The 20,958-nt window shown below is 41.3% G+C and overlaps 1 pseudogene; it reads left to right on the top strand.

The window, feature by feature from the left end:
- The first annotated feature begins 11,424 nt into the window (after positions 1 to 11,424).
- LOC129676365 (cancer/testis antigen 55-like) lies at positions 11,425 to 20,958 on the top strand (annotated as a pseudogene).

Below are 20,958 nucleotides of genomic sequence, written 5' to 3'. Positions count from 1 at the left end.
TGTATTCTGTTGGTGATGTTTACCTTTGTAGTTCCTGATCTTTTCTCTATGTTCTCCAGCTCCTGGTTTTTCTCCATTTGTGTTTTCTTTATTGATTCTAATTCTGTTTTCATGTCTTGCACAATTTCCTTCATCTGTTTGAATGTGGACTCCTGCTTTTCAATGATAGCTTCTATTTTTTTTTGTCCGTTTCCTCTCTATGTATCACTAATTGTGCCTCTACTTCTTTGGCTATAATTGCCTGTTTTTCTATGAGAGCTTTGTTTATTTCTTCTTTATTTGCCTTTATTTGTGTGGACATTTCTTTGAGAGCTTTGTGCATTTCTTCTTTTTTTGCCTCAATTTTCGTGGTCATTTCTCTGAGAGCACGATTTGTTTCCTCTTGGTTAGTCTCGATTTCTTTGGCTATTTCTCTGAGGGCTTTGTTCATTTCAATTTTATGGGCCTCTAATAGCTGGAGAAACATACTTTTGACGTCGTTTTCTTGTATATCTAGTGAATTGATGTGTCCATTGTTTTGTGGGGTTGCTGGTGAGGTCATTATGTCCTGATTTTTGTTGGGAGTGTTCTTACATCTGCCTCTAGTCGTCTGGTTATTTATAATCCTCACTGTTTGTTCCTTGAGATTGTAGTTCAGGCTATGATCCTTTCTTTCTGTTTTCTGGACTGTTTTTTCAGGAAGATGAGAGATGTTCACTGCTTTGGGAGTGTGCACTGTGTTTTCAGTTTTGCCTAAGTAAGGAATGTGACACTGGCGCTATTCGCGTGCGCTTTTAGCGAGTGCAGTGTGCATGTGCGGATTCCCTGACTATTGCAGTGGCCTGCAAGCCACTATTATGCAGTTCTGACTGAGATCCAGGGATTGTTTGCCTGGATTACCCTGGTGGACCCACAAGGCAGAGGCTTCAATGTTGGGGTCGCTATCCCAAGAATCCCTATGGTGCCCCCACTAGGGGTGTGGGTGGCAGGGATCTCATCTGGTTGTTTCTGTGGAGAGGCCCTGGGTCTGGGGCAATCTCTCCTTAGAAGGCTCACTCACTCTCTTGCAGGACCAGTTGGAATGCCCAGGGGTTCCCCTTGCTCACTACTCTCTGTTTTGGTCCTGCTGCGGAAGTGCACGGGTAGGCTAACAGTCAGCTCTGTGACACTGTGGCCGCAGGACTCGGTGTCCACCTTTCCTGTGTGCTGCCTCTTTGTCCTTTCCCTCTGCCAGGAGGGGTTATGTTGACTGGTCCCTGGGTGGTGCGGGAAAGAGTTAGGATGAGTGTACTCAATCCCAGATCCCAGGCCCAGATCTCTCTGCCAGAAGCAGCCTAGTGGTAGAATCTATGTTTGCTGATCCCAAGAGAGTACTGGGTAGGGTTGAGTGTCCTCAGATCCAGAGCTTGGGTTTCTCTGCTAGGGGCCGCTGGGTGAGCTGGAGAGAGGGTGCTGTGTCCTTGGCAGGCTGCCTCTCTGTCCTTCCCCTCTGACCTTCTCCTCTATTAGGGCAAGCTTATGGAGGTTCTCTCAGGGGAGTGCCAGCAGGGGTTGGGGCTTCTCAGTCAGATCCTGAGCCCTGAGTCGGCGTTTCTCTGCCAGGGGTCGCGGGGGGGGGGTCTCCAGTGATCGAACTTGCTTCTAGACCTTATTGCGCTGGACCCTGGATAATCTCAGGATGTGTAGAATGACCACAGTCCCAGATCCCGAGCTGTAGTTTGTTTGCTAGGAGCGGCCGGCAGCACTGGAGTTCCGGCACTGTGAAGCCGCTGTGCGCCTCTTCATCCTTCTGCTCCACTGCGGCAGGGTGATGGCGGCGTTTGGGGGAGTGCCTGAAAGGATTGAGTTTTCTCAGCCCCAGTCTCCGGTTGGGGTACAGACAATGTGGTCTGTGGCAGATTCTGCTGGACGCCTCCTGCCTCCTCCGAAGAGGGAATAGGGATTTTTGAGCTGGGCTCGCAGCTTCTCTCCGTGTGTGGTGGGAGCTCAGTTGTGATGGCAGCATGTACCCGTGGTCGGAGAGACCTTCCAGGGAAAGACTGGGTGACCTGTGACCAGTCTGGCAACTTTCCTTCCCCGTGGGGTTTTTTTGTGACTGGGACTCTCAGTCTCAGGCACCCTTGTGCCCACTGATCAGCCTGGGAAAGTGATTGGGACACACAGGCTTTCGGCACCAGCCCGGAGACCCAAAGCCTGTGTTAGCCGGGTTCTCTTCCGGGTTCTGGCTGGGCAGCCGAGTGTGGACCTGACCGCTTCCCACGCCGTGGGAGCCTCCCCTCTCCTGGGTAACACGATTGATCACTGTTGTTTTAGGGCCCAGAGTTCAGTCTCCTGTTCACTGCACGGAGAGTGTTGTCCTGCTTCTCAGACACAGTTTTCTCCCAGGGCCACCATCTTGGCCCCCCAATGTTTTTAAATCACAATATTTATGTAAAATCCTGAGCTGAGAAAGCATTAAATGACAGTTATATAGAATACTGATACACATTTCCTTTTATCAAATTTAATATATGTTTTTAAACAATGGTCTGTTAACATAAATATTCCCAAAAACAAACTACAAATTTATCTGACATGCTGTGTATTTCATCTCTGTGAAGAAATTACAATAAAAATTAAAGCTGGAAGTATATCTCAGTGGCAGGGCATTTGCCTAGTACACACAAAACCTTACACAGAAGGTCATTTTAATTATTTATAATATATAATGTTCAGCTTGGATCAAATATCATATGCAAAATGACATATAAAACACTTGTTAGAGAACCAAAGTACATTTTTGTTTATTTTATTTTAGACAATTCATACATGTTTACCCAAATTACATTCTTTTATCTCTCTCTCACTCCTGCTTAGACCTGCCTTCTCCCCAACTGGTCCTCTTATTTTTATTTTTATGTTTTTTCCTCTCTCTCTCTCTCTCTCTCTCTTCTCCCCCACCCGTGTGTGTGTGTGTGTGTGTGTGTGTGTGTGTGTGTGTGTGTGAAGAACTTATTTAGTTGAAGGTGGTCAAAGTTATTATGTGTTTGTGGTTGCAATTACTCAAGGATCCCAGGCTGGGCTTGAAGAAGCTATATACTTGAGCATGACCATAAATTCCTGATTCCTGCATCTACCTCTCTAGTGAAGGGATCACAGGCACTACTATTGAAGAATTCTATTAAACAGGCAAAATGAATTATTTGAAAACATTACCACATATCTTCATCTGCTTCTACAAGAGGCCTTTCTTCTTCTTTGTTAAATACTGGGCTCTTTTCTGTATTGACAAAAAAATGAAAATAAAACCATATTTAAAATTAATGACATTATATATTATATATTATATTATATAGTAATATCTTGATTTGCTTTGCTCAGGAAGTTTTGACATTGTAAGTTTTTGAAGCAGCCATAGAAAAGAAATAATTTCTTTGCAGGTTTTATGAAATCAATTCCCAATTTGCAGTATTTTGTAGGAACAATGTTCATGTCTTCCTGGGGTAAAATCATAATAAGTTATTAACTATTTAACAACATACCGGGCCTACAGTGCCATGAGAAACTATATGCATTGCTAAAACTCTGGTATAGGGATATACAGATAAATTTAGAAATTAAATATGTAGGAACCTTGGATGAAGTTTTATTCCATTTCAGGTGACGAGGTAAAAAAATCAAATGAACTACAGGCTACCATCAATGCCCAACATTGTGTATGCTGTACCATTCAAAAGAGCCATCTCTGAAACATTCTTATAGTATTTGTCACTAAAGTCAAAAATTACTAATTGCTCCTCCTTTGGTACCATCCTATCTCTTAAGATTCCTTCTTCTATCAGTTAGCACTTAGTTAAAGAAAGAAATCTTTCAAATCACCTGAATCCAAAGGTATCATTTAAATAGCTAAATTTAAAATGTAAGAAAAATCAAATAATTACCTTACTTCAATAAAAGAATAATAGTTTTTCTCTTTTGTTACGTTTATTTTTAGTAATTTTTCTTTATCATTGAGAACTTCTTATACATATTCATGAAATGTGTTATACGTAACCATTCAACCTCTCCGTCTCCACCATGATTCCCAATTAACATGTCCCTTTCCCAATTTTGTGTTTTCTTTTTTAAAAAATGTATACTCTTGAACCAAAGTTAACAGTCAGTTCTCAATTTTAAAAAGGCAAAAGATACCAGCCTTCACTATGTGAATTCGCCCATCCCCAAAAGATATGAGCAAGCCTGGCACAGTGGCACAATCTGTAATCCCATTAATCTGGGAGGCAGAGGTAGGAGGACCTCTGTGAGTTTGAGGACGGCCTGGTATACAGAGCAAGTTCAGGACAGCCAGGACTGCACACAGAGAACCCTGTCTCCAAAATCAAAAACAAAAAGCAAAAGAAATAAAGGAAGGAAGGAAGAAGGAAAGAAGGAAATAAAGAGAGAGAGAGAGTAAAATGAAGAGGGAGGAGTCTTCAGTTTGTTTCAAAAGGATTCCAGGCACTATACAAAGGCACCAAGGCCCCAATGGCTCCTCGCCTACAGTTTGCTGCTCCCGCCTCCCTCACCACACTCTGGTCCTGCCACCTGCTCTCCTATTCTATTCCCAGGCCCCAAGATTGTGTCCTCAAGGGTTCCCAATCCTCTAAGGCCCCCACCTGTGCAGTCCTCTGCATTTATTGAGGTACTCCATCTCCATTTTCCTCAGAGGACCCAGCAGCAAAAGCCACTACCAGATTTTCCTCACATAGCAGCCTCCTGGGTGCCAGATGCTCTGTCCCCTCAAGCCTCAACTAACCTCCAACAACCCTCATCAGATCTGATAATGGCTTACTGTTCATCTCACAGGTGAACACCTTCACAACCGCCTCTTCCTGGTCTCAGCTTCTCAATGGTGAAAGCGGCTTTGCCACCCCAGCCTCTGAGGAACACTTGTGCTTTGAGCCTGAGAAAAGCCAGTCTCACACAAGGACTTCTATGATTGGCTGAATACAGCCTGCATATGTGCACACGGAGTACTAGGCCCCATCACATTGGAGTGCCAACCTGATAGAGTCTTGAGGGAGTTTTCAACTGAATTAGTTTTCAGCTAATTCAAGTGGGAATTAGCTACTGAATTTAGAACAAATATTTTCCAGTTTCTAGGCTTATAATCACTTACAGACCTGAACATTAAAAAAATGCGTAAAATCTGAAGCAGTACGTACAGCACTACTTTATTTAAAGTTTAGAGGCTCTTGTATGCATTTTTATTTATTTATTTAAGTGAATATACTTACTGTGTATGGGCTTTTTTTTTTCTACATGTACATATACACAGCACATGAGTATACAGTGCACTCAGAGATCAGAATCCAGCATCCAGATCGCTGACAACTTCTGGTCCCCTTAAGTTTACCTTCCTCATGCTGGGATTAATTGCAAGTCTCTGTCTCTCTCTTTCTCTCTGTCTCTCTGTTTCTATCTGTCTCTGTCTCTATCTCTCACCTTCCTGGTATATTTATGTGTGTTTTGTCTGTCTGTTCCCTATAGACAGCAGAAGAGAGCACCGATCCTCTGAAACTGTAGTCACACATAAGTTATGAGCCATCATAAGGGTGCTTCCTCTGCAAGAACGAGTGTGCTTAACAGCTTGAGTCATTTTTCCACACGAGATTAGTGTGTGCACTAGGGAATTTCTCCCAAAGCAGCTGTTTGCTTTCAGTGTTTTCCTACTTATACATTATCTTATACATTATTTTAAACAACCTACCAACCAAACAAACAAACAAAAAGCTACACCTATGAAAAAGAGCAAAGAAGGATCTATTGTACCAGTTGGTGGGAGGAAAAAGGAGGAAGTTATGTATTTGTAATCACAATAAACAAAAGAAATAAAATTTTAATTTACAGATTTATGTTCATATGTGTTTTGCTGTTTGAGTTCTCTGTCTGAATGTAGAGATGCATGCCAGAAGAGGGCATTAGATCCCTTTCTAAATGGTCTAACCCATATGCTCTTAACTGCTGAGCCAATCTACCAGCCCCAGAAATAACTTTTTAAATTACCCTTTTTATAATATTACCTTTCTCCAGAAAATAACTGACATTTTTATAGGGACTGTTTCAGTCTTATAAATTGATTAAGGAAAAAGACATCCTGATGATTTTGAAATAGCCTAAGAAGAAACAAGGGATGCTTTTCCCAGTATGTAAATTGCAAATATGAAGCTGGGTGGTGGCAGGACACGCTTTATATCCCAGCACTTGGGAGGCAAAGGCAAGCAGATCTCTCTGCGTTTGAGGCCAGCCTGATATAAAAGTGAGTCCAGGACAAGTAGAGATACACAGCGAAACCTTATCTTAATAAAACCCAAAATAATAATAATAATTTGAATGATGTGTATGTGTGCCCACATGTTCCTGTGTGTATATGTGAGTACATATATTTGTATGTGTGTGTGTGTGTGTGTGTTTGTGTGTATAGGTAGATTTCAGGTATAGCCTCATCATTCTCCCACTTAAGTAGTAGGACATGGTCTCACTGAACCTGAGGGTCACAAATTCCATTAGCCTGGCTCCAAGGATCTACCTGTCTCCACCTACCCAACACTGGCCTGACAGCCTGGATTTTTTCCAATTAATTAATTAATTTGTTAATTAATTAATTAATTTGTTAATTAATTCACTTTTGCAGGTTCTCCTCTCCTTCCTGGCCACCATCCCTCCTCCCATTCTCTGCTCTCCTTGTCCTCAGAGAAGGGGGAGATCTGCCCCATGGGTAAAAACCTGCCCTGGTACATCAAGGCACAGCAGGACTAAGCACATCCTCTCCCAATGAGATCAGAAAAGGCATCCCAGCTCAGGAAAGGGATCTAAAAGCAGCCCTCAGAGTAAGAGAGGGTCCCTGCTCCAGTTGTTGGAGGACCAACATGAAGAACTGCACATCTGCTACACATATGTGCAGGGGTTCCATGACCCAGCCTGAATTTGTAACATGAAGTCTCGGTGTTAGGGTCCGGAAGACACTGAAGGAATGACTCTGAACTTGAGTAGTATGCAAACAACAAAATGCAGTTATTCTGCAGAGATCCAGCATGCAGGGATCATCATCCAGGCAGAATGTTGACGCCCAGATGAGCACACAAACTCTACTTAAGGTTAACTGGGGGAATGTCAGGGACAGTTAGGTCATCTTTCTTGTGATTGACACAGGTGAAAAGTAAGGTTCCAAGTTCATTGATGATTGGCTAGGGATAGCTAGGGCTTGATTAGTGACTGGGGGCTCTCTAAACTGGTTCAAATTTGCCCAAACTGGTGGGAGCCCTTGGAGGTTACATGCCTTAATCAAGGCATGGTCCAAGAAGGCTACTTGACTCTGATCAGGGATTAGGGGCTTCTCACACCAGTAGCTAAATAACCTTATCTCCCTAGGTCAATTGTCTGGAGTAAACCAGTTTCTGTTTTGTTTTTTGTTTGTTTGTTTGTTTGTTTTTCCCTGCAATCGAAGTTCTTTTTCTGAGGATCAGAAAACTCAGGCCTGTTCTATCCCAGCAAAAAAATAAAGGCTGTCACAAAGTTGGTTTGGTCAGGCTTATTTAGTCAGGCCCTCTCATTGGGTTTCTACCTTAAATCCATATGCTTGCAAGAAAAGCACTTTAACAAAAGTATCATCACTCTAGCTGCACTCTGAGGTAGTTTTTTCTTTCTTTTCTTAATTCGTTTATTTTTATTACAATATATTAACTTTGTAACCCAGGTGTAGCCCCCTCCCTCTTTCCCTTCCAATCTGGCCCTTCTGCTCCTCCCAGACCCTCCTTCTGACCACTGATGCAGGAGAACTTCTTCCTCTTCCATCTGACCCTAGCCTATACAGTATCATCAGGACTGGCTGCATTGTCTTCCTCTATGGCCTGGTAAGGCTGCTCCCCACTAATGACAGGTGATCAAAGAGAAGGCCACTGAGTTCATGCCAGAGACTGTCCCTGTTTCTCTTACTAGGGAATCCACTTGGACACTGAGCTGTCATGGGCTACCTCTGTGCATGGGTTCTCAGTTATCTCCGTGCATGGTCCGGGTTTGGAATATCAGTCTCAGAAAAGACCCTTGTGTCCAGATGTTTTGGTTCCATTGCTCTCCTTGTGGAGCTCTGTCCCCTCTAGGATTTTTTTATCGCCCTTTTTTTTCAAAAGATTCTCTGTACTCTGCCCAAAGTTTGGCTATGAGTCTCAGCATCTGCTTAGATACTGTGTTGTGTAGAGTCTTTCAGAGGCCCACTGTGGTTGGCTCCTGTCCTGTTCCCTGTTTTCTCCCACTTCTGATGTCTGTCTTGTTTGCCTTTCTGAATTAGGATTGATCATTTTACCCATGTCCTCCTTCTTGCTTAGCTTCATTAGGTGTACAGATTTTAATATGTTTATCTTATTGTATATCTCTAATATCCACTTATAAGGGAGTATATACAGTGTGTGTGTCTTTATGCTTCTGGGATACCTCACTCAGTGTGATCTTTTCTAGATCCCACCGTTTGCCTGCAAATTTCATGATCTCCTTGTTTTTAAATGCTGAGTAGTATTCCATTGTGTAAATGTACCACAATTTCTGTATCCATTCCTCAGTTGAGGGACATCTAGGTTGTTTCCAGATTCTGGTTATCATGAAGGAACCTGCTACAAACATGACTGAGCAAATGACCTCCTTGTATACCTGAGCATCTTTTGGATATATGCCTAGGAATGGTATGGATGGATCTTATATTCACCTCTGTTTTCTGAGAAAGTGCCAGATTGATCTCCAAAGTGGTTTTACACATTTACATTCCTACCAGCAATGGAGGAGGGTTCCCTGATACCCGTATCCTCTCCAGTACGTTGTCACTTGAATTTTGATCTTAACCAATCTGATGGGTGTAAGGTGAAATCTCAGGGTTGTTTTGATTTGCATTTCCCTGATGACTTAGTCCTTCGCACATTTCTTTAAGTGTTTCTCTGCCATTCTATAGTCCTCTATTGAGAATTCTCTGTTTAGCTCTGTACCCCATTTTTAAATTGGATTACTTGATTTGTTGCTTGTTTAACTTCTTGGGTTCTTTATATATATGGGATATTAGCCCTCTGCCAGATGTAGGGTTGGTGAAGACCTTTTTCCAGTATCTAGGTTGTTGTTTTGTTCTGATGACAGTGTCCATTGCTTTACAGAAGATTTTCAGTTTCATTATGTCCTATTTATTGATTGTTGATCTTGCAGCCTCTGCTGTTGGTGTTCTGTTCAGGAAGTTGTCTCCTGTGTCAATGAATTCAAGGCTCTTCCTCACTTTTTCTTCTAACGAGTTTAGTGTATCTGGTTTTATGTTGAGGTCTCTGATCTACTTTGTCCTTAGTTTTGTGCAGGGTGATAATTATGGATGTATTTGCATTTTCTACATGGAGTTATGCAGTTAGATCATCACCATTTGTTGAAGATGCTATCTTTTTTTCCACTGTATGGTTTTGGCATCTTTCTCAAAAATTGGTATCACCTCCCCCAGAGAGGGGAGCAGCCTTACCTAAAAACATAGGAAGACAATGGAGCCAGTACTGATGATACCTGATAGGCTAGGATCAGTTGTAAGGGTAGGAGGTCCTCCCTTATCAGTGGACTTGGAGACAGACATTGGAGGAGATGAAAGAGGTACGGTAGGATTGGGAGGGAATGAGGAAGGGTGCTACAGATGTGATACAAAGTGTATAAACTGTAATTACTATAATAAAATTATAAAAATCAGATGTCCATAGGTGCATAGGCTTATTTCTGTGTCTTCTATTTGATTTCATTGATTCACCAGTCTGTTTCTATTCTAGGACCATGCAGTTTTTATTACTGTTCCTCTATACTACAGCTTGAGATCAAGTATGGAGATTCTTCAGAAGATCTTTGTAGAGGATTGTTTTAGCTCTTCTGTGTTTCTTGTTATTCCATATGAAGTTGAGAATTTTTTTTCACATACTGTAAAGAATTGTGTTGTTAATTCGATGGGAATTGCATTGAATATGTAGATTGCTTTTGGTAAGATGGCCATTTTTGCTATGATTTTCCTGCTGAGCCATGAGCATGAGATATATTTCCATCTTCTAATATCTTCTTGTATTTCTTTCTTCAGAGACTTGAATTGTTTTTCATACAAGTCTTTGGCTTATTTGGTTAGAGTTACACCAAGGTACTTTATGTCTTTTGTGACTATTGTGAAGGGTGTAGCTTCACTAATTTCTTTCTCAACCCATTAGTTTTTTGCATGCAAGAGGGCTACACATTATTTTGAGTAACTTTTGTATCCAGCCACATTGCTGAAGGTGTTTATCAGCTGTAAGAGTTTCTTGGTATAATTTTTGGGGTGACTTACGTATACTATCATATCATCTGCGAATATTGATACTTTAACTTCTTCCTTACCAATGAGACTTGGAGATCAAACTCCTAGCTTTCACACTGTACCCTAACACTGAGCTACATCATCAGTCAATTTGTAGTTCTATGTGCTTGGGTGAATATTCACCTCTATGTGTTTTAGAGAAAATTATAATGACTGTGAATCAAAAAATATTCCACTACACTATAGGGCCTACAGAGATCTGATGCCCTCTTCTGGCTTCATCAGACACGAGGCATACATATAGTACACATAAAAGGAACATGCAAAACACCCATACACATAAAATATAATTAAAACTATAATGGTTTGCTTTATATAATTAAAAATATAAAGGTTTGATTTATATTTGTCTTCATTCATCTTGACATATTTTTTTGTCTTTTACCAGATAATTATCCAAACACTTTTAACCTTCATATGGAAACTTATGTCCCATCATTCTTCATTGAATATTTTATTTTCTCCTTGTAACAGCTGTGACACATGCCAATATTTCATATGTTTAATTTTTGTTAAGGAATATTTGATATATAATCATTGTATATGCTTTTTATATACACTATAACAGTTGGACACCAGTGTGAAATACATAGGCATCCGTCAAGGTTATTTTCCATATGTTCTTGAGTTTATGTCACGTCCTGTGTTCCAGTGACTACTTTTCCTGTATTTCTATGCCAAATCTATAATACAGCTGACAGAATTGAAGATACCATAAAGATATACTTGTGTCTCTCAATCTGACTATGAGAATATTGAAATAATGGATGGCACAAGAGTGGAAATTTCCCCCAGTTATATTATTCTGGGAGAAATAAAAGGCCTCCATCAAAAGGAGAAGGTTCAGCTCTAACAACTTGTCTGACAATTCCAAACGGTGAGACTGAAGCCTATGTCAATGGTAGGTCAATAGTAGTAGAACCACACATTAACTGAGACTGCTTAGATGTACATAACCTTGGCATTTATATTTAATTTGACTTCTGAAGACTGATGGAATGAATTGCTGTCACTTACACTGTGAATAGAAGTACACACATCCAGGAAATGGAATTTCTGAGACCTGTTCTAATTACAAGGTCATGGATAGAACACCACCACCACTTTGGAACAGCAGCCTATTGGTAGAGTCTACTAGTGGCTCTGGAAGCGCTGGCAAAGAGCGCCTGTCCAGTAGAACACAGATGTGGTATCTAGGTGGAAGTCCAGTTTTCATCTTCAAACCATACTAGGCCAGTGGAGGGTGCTAGTTATTTTCATCACCCCAGGTCTCCACTTAGAGAACTGTTGCAAAGCAATAAAAGCTGCTTTTTTATTTACATCTCATTCCTTCAGCCCTTGACATTTCCAGTCCATGCATAACCTGTATATTTGAAGGAACTTTCAAATCCAGGCCACCACAAATCTAGTATTCACAAATTTCACTCTGAAGTCTACTTCTTCAAATTTTCAGGCTTAGGAAAGGAATGGACCCATGAAATTCTGATGAATGAAATAAAGAGGACCAAACCAGAATTGGCACCCCACCTTAGTTAAAAAGAAAGATGTGTCAAAACAGCATGCAAAACAGAAATACTAAAGATGAAAACAAAAATCCAAATCAATTTTTAAATGGTATTTAAAAGATCTGTTGAGTGTGGATAGTATATTGAAAATGAGAAAAATAAACAAACAAAAACAAACATGCACTGGAGAATATACCAGTCTTATCTTTCAGTTAATCCATAGCCCTACAATACATTTATTTTGGAATTGCTTGATAATATTTCTACCATGTAAAAAAAATCATACCTCATTATTTTAGGACACTACTGAGTCATACATAGTGCGCTATAATATTGATTAACTTGTCTGGTAAATATTTTGAAGGAAAGTCTGTAGACCAAATACCATCCTTTGCACTTCTATTTGCTATTCCAGAGAACCTGGGTTCAAGATCAACAAGAATGTGGTTCTGGCTCAAGCTTGTGGTACTTATCCCCAGCAGAGGTTTGTGTGTGTTGAAGTCACTGTCCTACAGCAGTGCTCAGATATATCATCATGTGAATGTGTGGCCCTTGAACCTGCTGAGGCCATGGGTGTGCCCGGCTATGTGGACATCTGTGGTCTTTTCATGTTGCAGATGGCTACCATCTTAAATATGTTGCCTGCCTGGTACAGTGCTTGGCTTCATATCTTCCCATGCTTGGGGCCCAGGGAGGCTCCTGGGACAGCAGAGGGAAGGCTCTGGACCCTATTGAACCAACACAGGATCCAGGCATAATTGCAAGAGGTGGTGTGGTGTGAAGGGGCAGAGACTGGAGAACAAGAGGAGGAGGAAGGGGACTCTGTGAATGCAGGTTGAGGAGAAGAGGCTGAGGCTCTGGCATGCAGTGGCAATGACGTGGTCTGTTCACAGAAGGGACAATGCACAAGAGGAAGCCCTGGGGGACCTGAAGTGAGGGTTGGGGAGAAGGGACCCATCACAGCCCTTACCTTCCTGTTCCTGTCTCAACCAACAGCCTGACAATCCTGCCTGCTACACCAGATACCTAGCAGGGCTGGAAACCTTGAGCTGTGATGTGGGTCCCTCCTTTCTTGTTCATAGTGTCACTCCTGTAACCTTGACTGACATCTAATGCTGGTTCATACAGGGTTGGAAAGAGAGGGCCCAGGGTAGTTCTGAACAATGGATCACCCCATACACATGGGTTTTGTCATTTGGATGATAATTTAAGGAGACCATGGTCTCCTCCAATTTTGGATGGCTGTCCCCATTGAAGGGGGAGGACACTGTAGCCCTTCCCTGGTCTTACTCTGCTTCCTTCACTGGTGCTTTGACCAGAGGGGCTGGTCTCTTCTGTGACTGTAGTCTACCTCACTGTTCCCATCCTGGACACAGAAGCACTGCTTCCATCTCCCCGACTTCTTTTGGTGGTGATATTTGTGTTTTGTTTTAGTTTCCAAACTACAGAGTTTGAATAAAAAAAGCAAAACACACACACACACACACACACACACACACACACACACACACACAAAACATAGGAATTCTATCCTCAAACTTTTATATTGCGAAAGACCAACACAAGCATTTTGAATTTTTGTTCTTGTTGTTATTTTTGTTTGTTTCTTTTTTAATTGATTTTAATTTTTTTATATTAATCACAGGTTATTTATTTGAATCTCAGCCATAGCCCCCTCTCTCATTCCTTTCTAACACCACCCTTCCTCCCTCAACTCCTCCCTGCCCCTTTCCAAGTCCACTGCTATGGGAGGTCCTCCTCCCTTTCTATCTGACCCTAGGACATGGGAAGTAGGAGAAAACAAGTAACAGGACAGGAGCCTACCACAGAGAGCCTCTGAAAAACTCTACCTAACAGTGTATCAAAGCAGATACTGAAACTCATAACCAAACCTTCGGCAGAGTGCAGGAGAGGACAGGAGCTCCACAAGGACAAAATATATTAGGGCACGAGGGTCCTCTATGAGACTGTTTCTCCAACCAAAGACCATGTAAGGATATAACCTAGAATCCCTGCTCAGATGTAGCCCATGGTAGCTTAGTATCCAAGTGGTTTTCCCTAGTAAAGGGAACAGGAATTATTTCTGACATGAACTCAATGACTGGCTTCTTAACCCCCCACCCCTCCAGGGAGGAACAGCCTTGCTAGGCCACATAGGAGGACATGTTTGTTTCTTTTCCAACACAAGTTTTTTCTCTGTAGCCATGTCTGTCCTGGACTCAGTCTGTAGACCAGGCTGGCCTCAAACTCACAGCGTCCTGCCTGCCTCTGCTTAGTGCTGGGATTACAGGTGTGCACCACAAGGGCCTGCAGTGTATCATTTTTGTTGTTTTTCTTTTGATTGTTTGTTTGGTTGGTTTTGTTGTTATTTTGTTTTTTGTTGGTTTTGAGACAAGGTTTCTCAGTGTAGCCATGGCTGTCGTGGACTTGCTTTGTAGACTATGCTTGCTTCCAACTCAGAGAGATCTGCCTGCCTCTGGCTATCTGAGTGCTGGGGTTACAGATGTATGCCACTGTGCCCAGCTCACCCAAGCACATTTTATCCCTGATTCAAACTGCTACTATGTAGATAGTGCTTATTTCCATCATCAAGCATGATTTTTAGTGGACTTTTAGGGACTCGTGTTTCTGCCATACCTCCTAAGACAAACTCCTGATCCTCTGACAAAATGTAGGGTTAAGGCCTTATATCCAAACTTAGTACCAAAGGGCACCTACAAGCAGCTTTTCCTGAGACCTTCACACTGGTAAACTCACGATGGGAGGGAGGGGCCAAATGGCTCAGTCCCTTGCCTTTTATTGGCTATAGCTGTGACATAAGCAAGAACATTGACTCTCATTGGCTGGCTAGGGCATAAGGGTGGGCTCTCCTTGGTTGGGAAGCTTTAAGGGAAGCTGACAGCAGCCTGGGAAGTGCAAGATCCCTAGCTCTCCTGAGGGCCTCCCTTTAGACATTCACTAACATCCCATGGAGGCTGAGGATCTGGCCCACAGTCCGAGAGACACACAAAGGAGACGTGGTGATTAATCTGTAAGTCTTGGGCATTGTCCTGGCTGATGGTGATACCATTATGCTGAATCTTCTACAGAGGATATCTGCCATCTTTCAGTGGAGTACGAAGTCTGAGGAAACACCACATGAACAGCCTCAACGTAATCCTCTGGTTGTTAGCCCATGTCTGCCACTCAAAAAGACTCCCTAGAAAGGTTCTCCTCCAACATGAGATGAGGTGCAGTGGGCAGGAACCATGGGGAGGATTCTGCCTCCATCCCAAGTGGCTGTTGAGCTAAGAATGTCCCTGAGTTCACAAGACTTAGGCCAGTACTAAACTGTGGCCCAAGCTGCTTTGGTGGACTAATGCAGGATGGTGTTTGGACCCACTCACAGGACACACATGTGTGAATTGTGTTGTCAACATGACTTTGCATCTTGCCCTTGAAAGATGCTCCTTAGCATGCTCCCCAGAGGAGGGAAATGGTTCTTGTCTTATGGTCAGAGAGGGGATGATATGTGTTCATATCTACCGGGGTGGTCTGTAGTGTTACTTTACTATGATGCAACACTTTGACCAAAACAACTTTTGAAGGAGGGTGTTTCCACAACACTGTTCATCATTGAAGGAAGTGAGGACAGGGATTCAAACAAGGTAGGAACCTGGAGGCAGGAGCTGATGCAGGGACCATGGAGGGGTGCAACTTTCTGGCTTAGTACTTATGACTGGCTCAGGCTGCTTTCTTATAGAACCCAAGACCACCATCCCATTAAGCACTGATTAAGAAAATGCCTTACAGGGATGCCTACAACCTGATCTTGTGGGGGCATTTTCTCAACTGAGGTTCCTTCCACTCTAATGACTCTAGTATGTGCCAAGTTGACATAAAAACAGATAGTACAGATGGTCAGAGTAGAGCTTCTGAATACTGGTTGCTTGCATTTGACATGAACCAGTATAACCTTTGTTACCTGTTCAATAGGAAACTCAGTGCTGATGTCTGTCCAAGGAGTCATGACCAAATTGTGTACCAATTATGGATGGATTAACAAATCCATATTCTTCCACACTGAAGTAGTCTGTGGTAATATGCCTGTGAGAATCGGAGTAAATATCATCATTCTTGTGGAAGAAGATGAAACAACTCATGTCCTGAATGCCAACAAGGTAACACTGAGTTTTTCCAGAGTCTCTTAGCCTAGTGGGATTTTGATTTCTCTCCTGGATAAGACCAACACTAATGTAGAGTGAGTTTAATCGGCTTCTGATATGTGGTTGCAGTATCATGTTTCTATTTTTCTCTTCCTAAAGTTTTGTTTCAGTTGTCTTTAGTATTTAAACATGTTGAATGATGACAATTATGTGAACTCATATAATAAGCAACTTCCACTGATAGGAAAAGTCTATTTTCTCCTTTATTAATACAAACAATTAGAATGATAAACATAATATATTTTATACTGTTTTATACAATATTCAAGGTGTATTTACTGTGCAACGAAGTTATGCTATAGATTATGTAACAGTTCTAGAAACATAATTAGTTTGTCTACAGTGAACTAATGTATAGCCTCAGGCATAGGCTACAGAAAAGCCTTTTTATCAGTACTGATCAAGGTCTATTTATCATTATTGTTATTAGTAATGGAAATTTACCTGCAAATTGAGAACTGGAAAACAGAGTCATGTTTTTTGTTTTCATTTTTTCAGAACTTCCTAAAAACTTGAAGTGTAAGAAAAACAGACAGACCTGATAGGCTAGGGTCAGTTGGTGAAATGGAGGAAGACTTCCCCTAATAGTGGAGTGGGGAAAAGTCTTGGGAGGAAAAGTGGGAGGAATTGTGGGATAGGGAGGGGATGAGGGACTGGGCTACAGTTGGGAATGCAAAGTGAATAAATTGTAATGAATTTAAAAATATTTTTAAAAAAACAAAAAACACACAAACATAAAATAAATGCAAATTTTCACTTTTCATTAGTATGACACAGCATAGGTCTTTGTTAGGAAAAAAGTTCTTTATTACAAAAAGAGTGTATGTAACCTATTATTTAACCAATATCGTCTTTTTCTTCTTTTTATGTACAATTTCCTTATCCTGTAAGCATCTATCTCTTGGTTATAGCAAGAATTGTTAAGTTGTAGTCAACTCATGAATGGCATGGTGGAATATGCCTTTAATTATACCATTGGGAGGCAAGGGCATATAGAATCTCTGTGGGTTCAAAGCCAGAATGGTTCACATAATAAGTTCATGTCATCCAGGGCTAGAGTATAAGGCCTTGTTTTAAATAAACAATCTCAGGTAAATTTTCTCATTTAGATATTAGTTTTATGTAACAGAAACATACTCTATACATCACATGGCCTCAAATTAACAATGACCCCTTGGCTAACCTCAAACCTGCAATCTCTGACTCCTAAGTGCTGGAATTACAGGCCTCAAATACTGTCTCCTATTTCTTTCAGAGAGTTATACTCATCAGGAAAACAGTCAGCTTGAATTTGACCTATGGGTGCTAACAGAAGGATGCACCATGATTTGGACACTCCATTTTACTCCATTTGGTTGTGGGGACGAATGAATCCTCGAGCCTTTCTTGGTCTTAGACTGTATCTGCACTCTTTGCTTTAATTTTACTGGTATTTCTGTGGTGAGAAAAATGACAACTGGGGAAATGGAAATTTGCCAGGAAAATTCATTAATGATATAGAGTCCCGTATGCTTGTGGGTTAGTGTAAACTCAGGATGCAGAAGGGTCAGAGTTTGAAATGCTCATTCCCCAGCATGCTGACATAAGTGGTGGTGAACAGTCAGACAGGAGCTGAGTTCTTGTCTTCTCAGTGCAAGCAATCCTGGGAGAGGGACAATCCCATCTGTAGTGATAAATAGCAAGTCATAAACTGAGTGAGAGGTGGAAATGGCAACTATTTAGATTTTGGAAAGACATGCATCAGCCTTTGTTATCAGTGACTCCAGTGTCCATCAGGGATCTTAGAACAATAACTATCATCACTCTTCTCCCTCTACACATAATGAGTGCATCCAAACTAAGGATCAGATGAATAAGGTGATGAGTTTACACAGCTCACAAATTGTTCCGCATGTCCTAATGGTGAGTACAAATGGCCCTTTTTGCTGCTCTTTTGTGTATCTTCCTGAGATATTTCAATAACATGCACATTTTTTCACTTTTGCTTTTCAAAGAGGCAGCCAGTCACTGTTTCTGTATAATGGAATTGTGCAGTATGGTTTGCAGGAGATGGTTTTCTGCTTTGTGCTCATGTGGCTATTCTATTTCCATATAAAGAAAGTGCATGGATTTTTTAATGAAGGAAAGTTCAAAAGAAAACTACCTCCAATAAGGGTCATTATCTTTGATAAGCCAGGATACTAGTACCTTCCAGACTATAGATAAATGGTGAAAGCCTTGCATGTCTTGTCTTTGAAATCTCTTGTGGGTTACTTCTTCCAGTGCATTGCAAGCTCCTATATCAGTCCACATAGGGTTTAGCATGATTTCCTCCCTTCTCCAAAATTATGCTGCTCATCCTTTTCTTTGTTGACATTTTTCTGTTCCACTCCTGTCTCCAAGGTAACCCATTTCTCTTCCTTCCCATTTACCTCAAAGCCCATTTCCTCAAATTACACCACCCCATATCATTCTAGCAATTTCTTTCTGCATAAATGTGCAAAACGGTTCTCTAATTTGAGTTACAACCTTTATTACAACTTGTTCAGAAGTAGATACTTAAATGTACTTTACACTGTTGAATTTTGAGTTTCCAGAAAGCAAGAACACTGTATTCCTAAGGTCAGAAGGTTAGTTTGGGAGTGAGTTAAACAAAGGTGTGAAGTTCACATTTGCTAGGCAATTAGTAGTCCATGGAGCAAGAACACAGAATTTATGCCATCATCTCAGGTCCATAGAATATCTTTAATAGAAAATGTTTAGTAGTATTCCATTGTGGTTTGAGAAGAGTTGTTCAAAGGATTTCTTCAGCAGGAGGCCTGTTTGGTATGAATCATAAAGTCCATTGTCTTTGACACAAGACTGTGTCCTGCAAGTATCCTCAAAATTGCAAAAAGTCAACACACTAAAACATGTTGTTTAGATGGTGACTCCTTGGTAAGTGTGCAAACTCCTGCATGTAATTGTTTTACCTGCAGCTACTCTCTCCTTCTCTAGTAGGTGAAAATTATGAACAATCCTGTTGACTCTTAGGATCCATCAAAATTCAGCAAGAAATTTTGTATTAAATGTGTCACTCACGTAATGCAGAACAACATCTACGTTAGCAAGGATGTTTCTTTTCCTATACACCTGTTTTCTGGAGGTAGAATTTATAGCTTTAACAACATTGGGCAAGGCATATAGGTATTGTGCTTGGTTTAGAAGCTCTTGAGAGTGTTAGGAATGTCCTTGAAATGGAAAGTAAGGCACAATTAATGGGAAAAGGGCAATACTTTAATTATTGCCTACAGATTCTGTCCCCTGTGAATGTCATCATCATGTGTCCATATGGTTTTCACTACTCTATTTATTTGGCTATTTTTTTTTTTATTTTGATGTGTGGCATAGGCCTCCTCAAAGTTACCTGAAACAAACAACATATGTGAAAATTGTTCATTTGATTAGGAAACCCTTCCCTTGCCCTTCTGAGTGCTGAGATCATAGTCCTTTTGCCATTGCGTCAGAATGCATTAAAAAATCAAATCAGTGAGAACATCACACATGTATAAGAGATTTACCTTGAAAATACTTCCATCACTTCAAAACAAAGGTGCAGACAGGTCTCTTTCTCTTTGTGTCCTCTTTCTAGAATACTCAATAGATAGGTTCTGATATTTTGTCCCTAGACCAGGTACCAAGGTTCAAGCATGTGGCTGTAATATGTAGCTAGCTACCATTCTCAAAGTAGATATCAGTGTGAGCAATTGAGGAGGAAATCCAGGTCTCCTAGCCGTAATTCCATCTCAGGCACACTCATGCCATTATTGATGCCTGACAAATCATTGTAGAAACCCATCATTAAAATGGCCCAAGCTTTCCCTCCATAAGTAAGCCTTTGGAAAAGTTACTCTACATGCAGCAGGAAATATTGGTCAGCAGATTACAGTGACAAAGGGCCTTAGGAAATGGGATGTGATCCTAGTGCAATTCATATACTTCTGACTTTGTTGTCTTTTTCAGCATTCAGACCTTTCAAAGGAGATTTGGTGCTGGTGTCCTATTCCATGATCCCAGGAACTTCAGATATCAACATTCAATCTGTGAGCCCACTTAGCTTTCAGAATATGCAAAGGGTAAGTTACTTCATAGGTAGGTGGCTGCCTACCAATCCTTACTGATCCCTTTCTCACCCAGGGTTTTGTTTGGTATGTGTGGCAGTATATCCCCTGCCAAAGTGCATGTACTGAAATACACATTTGTTCACTGACTGAAAAGGAAATAAGCAGAAAGTTGTGTAGAACAAACACATACTCAGTTCCTAAGCTGTGAGCTTTACTCGATGTTAGGCTGTTCCGTGGACAACAGTTAGAAGAGTGTCTTGGCTATGAGGCAATAGTGGGGAAACCTTGAGTACAGTGGGTTTTAGGTGTTCAGCATGCAAATGAAGGCAGACAAGACCTTGGTCAGTACAGCCTGATATGAGTTGTAAAACCAGGGAGGTAAAATGTGAGCACACATTGGGCAGTATGAAGGGCAGACACCCAGGACTCCTCTTGTTTCCCTGTTTTAATTAGAGAGTGGGGGGTGGTGACTCAGATGTCTTGACTCAGTATCCAAGCATTTCCTGAGTGTCAAGGATCAGAGCCATGATAGGGTGAGAGACCTGCTGTTTGGAGCTGAGGGGCTGTGGAGGGCCATCTGTGGAGGGTTATCCTTCTTCATGCTCATTGCCGTCATTTTTTCATTACAGGCCTGTATTACCAGACTCTACGGAAGAAGTGGAGTGATGGAAACTTGTATGTTTTTTACTCTGGATTCTCTCCATACTCTTCCTGGTTACACACCTGGGTTACATGACATTGTTAACATGGTTGCAGTAGACAGCATTCAACTATAGTATTCTTGAAGGGTGGTGGCTATGATTCCAGTGGACATGTTGTATTAA

This window comes from Psammomys obesus, unplaced genomic scaffold (genome assembly GCF_907164565.1).
Source record: "Psammomys obesus unplaced genomic scaffold, mPsaObe1.curated_primary_1811, whole genome shotgun sequence".
In the NCBI taxonomy this organism is placed as follows: Eukaryota; Metazoa; Chordata; class Mammalia; order Rodentia; family Muridae; genus Psammomys; species Psammomys obesus.
Note: the sequence above shows the minus strand (reverse complement) of the source record. Positions and strands in the feature narration are given on the sequence as shown.